This window comes from Anopheles merus, unplaced genomic scaffold, assembly GCF_017562075.2.
Source record: "Anopheles merus strain MAF unplaced genomic scaffold, AmerM5.1 LNR4000516, whole genome shotgun sequence".
Classification (NCBI taxonomy): domain Eukaryota; kingdom Metazoa; phylum Arthropoda; class Insecta; order Diptera; family Culicidae; genus Anopheles; species Anopheles merus.
In genome coordinates this window covers 4,082-7,500 of record NW_024428096.1, presented here as the reverse complement: position 1 = coordinate 7,500, position 3,419 = coordinate 4,082, and positions in this window count along the sequence as shown.

The following is a 3,419-nucleotide window of genomic DNA, read 5'->3' as shown; positions in this document are numbered from 1 at the left end:
ATGTGTCGTGCTTCTCCTTGTCAGACGAGTGACTTGACATAGGTTGGAGATGGACGCGTAACACTAATGAGCTTGTCGGCGTTCCTCTTCTTGACTGATTGTCTTGATGCGAGGAACGTGCAGACACACCAGTAAGCTTACATGCTCTCGTTACAAGTTGTATATGTTGACCCGTTTGGGCCGGTTGCCTTGCGCATGATGATGGTTGACCATGTTTGGTGTAACGTGTCGTGTGTCGAGGTGGTCGGTCTGGTAGTAGGATGTCTTGTGCATGGCGTGTTGACCTCGTCGGTCGATGTGTCGTGTACGAGATGACTACTTGCCCGTCGGTTGTCCAAGTGTATGAGTGGTGACTTAGTCGACGTGTCATGTGCTTGGATGATTGGCGTACGGGTCATGTATGGTGTACTTCCTTCGGTTGAAGGGATGTACTAGTACATACTTGTATTAATGTTTATTTCACGATCTGGTCTTTGATTGGATCGGAAAAAAACGCTAAGTCCAAGAATCCTGAACTCGAGAGGAAAGCGCTGCTGGCAACCTTTTTGACAGTACGTCCTTAGAAAACGGCTTTTTCCTTTTCGGCATTAAGTGGCATGTTTAACGTGGCTAGAACATCAATTATCCTGCAAATGGCACTCAAGCTTGGCAAAAGTCTCGAAACACTCCTATCTTGACGCACCGGCAACCGCAACACGATGAAAAAAACAAATTGCACGAGCTACTGATACTTGTACCATGCACGGTACACGGTTCCGAAAATTACGCCTGAAAGTATGCAATTGGTGCTACCTAGGGAACTTGTATGGGGAAGCCTACCTACGCGTGTCGCACGTTGCAAGTTGCATGGTCGTCGATCAGAGGCATGCAAAAAGCAACTATCTAGGGGAATTACTCTACGTTCTAGTAGCTAGTGCGATTTTCGGTCCAGCACGGCAGTACGCCTGCATGCATACAATCATGTACAAACCTGTACCTAGGCGTTGGTCAGTAGCTTTTGGCGCCACATGGGAAAGTATTCGAGTTCAGATTTCTGGGACTTAGCGTATTTTTCAAAACTATTAATGGAAATAAAACTAGAAATGGGTCTCAAGCTAGGCGTTGGTCAGTAGCTTAGGCGCAACATGGAGGAAGTATTCGAGTTCAGATTTCTGGGACTTAGCATATTTTTCAAACTATTAATGGAATTAAATATAAATGGGTACAAGCTAGGCGTTGCTCAGTAGCTTTTGGCGCCACGTGGAGGAAGTATTCGAGTTCAGATTTGGGACTTAGCGTATTTTCAAAACTATTAATGGAAATTAAAACTATAAATGGGTCTCAAGCTAGGCGTTGGTCAGTAGCTTTTGGCGCAACATGGAGGAAGTATTCGAGTTCAGATTTCTGGGACTTAGCGTATTTTTCAAACTATTAATGGAAATTAAACTAAAATGGGTCACAAGCTAGGCGTGGTCAGTAGCTTTTGGCGCAACATGGAGGAAGTATTCGAGTTCAGATTTCTTGGGACTTAGCGTATTTTTCAATCATATTAAACGAATCAAACATAAAAATGATGAAACCTACACGAGTTCCTAGGTTATGGACGAAAACTGCGATTTAGTGCCGGTCAGGATAGCCGCCCCAAATTGTGTACGATCAGGGAAAGTACAACACGGAGGGCGCAGCCCGAGCGTACGCGTTCATGGATGTCCAGTTGGTACAAGTTGCCGGTCAGGATAGCCGTGCACAAAATTGTGTACCGATCAGGGAAAGTACAACCGGAGGGCGCAGCCCGAGCGTACGCGTCATGGAGTCCATGTTGGTACAAGTTGCGGTCAGGATAGCCGTGCACCAAATTGTGTACCGATCAGGGAAAGTACAACACGGAGGGCGCAGCCCGAGCGTACGCGTTCATGGATGTCCATGTTGGTACAAGTTGCCGGTCAGGATAGCCGTGCCCAAAATTGTGTACGATCAGGGGAAAGTAAACACGGAGGGCGCAGCCGAGCGTACGCGTTCATGGATGTCCATGTTGGTACAAGTTGCCGGTCAGGATAGCCGTGCACCAAAATGTGTAACGATCAGGGAAAGTACAACACGGAGGGCGCAGCCCGAGCGTACGCGTTAATGGATGTCATGTTGGTACAAGTTGCCGGTCAGGATAGCCGTGCACCAAATTGTGTACGATCAGGGAAAGTACAACACGGAGGGCGCAGCCCGAGCGTACGCGTTCATGGATGTCCATGTTGGTACAAGTTGCCGGTCAGGATAGCCGTGCACCAAAATTGTGTACCGATCAGGGAAAGTACAACAAGGAGGCGCAGCCGAGCGTACGCGTTCATAGGATGTCCATGTTGGTACAAGTTGCCGGTGGTAGCCGTGCACAAAAATTGTGTACCGATCAGGGAAAGTACACTACGTTCCTATGACTTGGGTGAAAAGTGTTGATAAAAGTGCCGGATAGGATAGACCGTGGCTATCGTACACATCACAAACAAAAACCCTTAGTGAGCAGTAGCAGTGTCGATGGAACAAAGCGAAGGCAATACAAAATGATCAAGTACAATAAAGAACGCTACGTACTAGGACTTCTGTCCAAGAATGGTGTCCGCGACGGGAGGGCAATGGTCGAGCAAGCAGGTTTCCCTAGTAAACCTGTATGGTAAACATACCCAAGCGTGTCCGTATGCACGCAACGATAGTCACGAACGGGCACATACCTAGGGAAAGTACTCTACGTACTAGGACTTCTGTCCAAGAATGGTGTCCGCGGACGGTCGGGGAAGCAGGTTACTTATCATGGCAAACAAGTTAAATAGCTACCTAAGAGAACGAAAGTTACTGTGGATGGAACAAAACGTGTGCCTAGAATTCCTTCCTGGTTTCCTAGTAAACCTTGTATGGTAAAACATACCCAAGCGTGTCCGTATGCACGCAACGATAGTCACGAACGGGCACATACCTAGGGAAAGTACTCTACGTACTAGGACTTCTGTCCAAGAATGGTGTCCGCGACGGAGGGCAAATGGTCGAGCAAGCAGGTTTCCCTAGTAAACCTTGTATGGTAAACATACCCAAGCGTGTCCGTATGCACGCAACGATAGTCACGAACGGGCACATACCTAGGGAAAGTACTCTACGTACTAGGACTTCTGTCCAAGAATGGTGTCCGCGACGGGAGGGCAATGGTCGAGCAAGCAGGTTTCCCTAGTAAACTTGTATGGTAAACATACCCAAGCGTGTCGTATGCACGCAACGATAGTCACGAACGGGCACATACCTAGGGAAAGTACTCTACGTACTAGGACTTCTGTCCAAGAATGGTGTCCGCGACGGGAGGGCAATGGTCGAGCAAGCAGGTTTCCCTAGTAAACCTTGTATGGAAACATACCCAAGCGTGTCCGTATGCACGCAACGATAGTCACGAACGGGCACATACC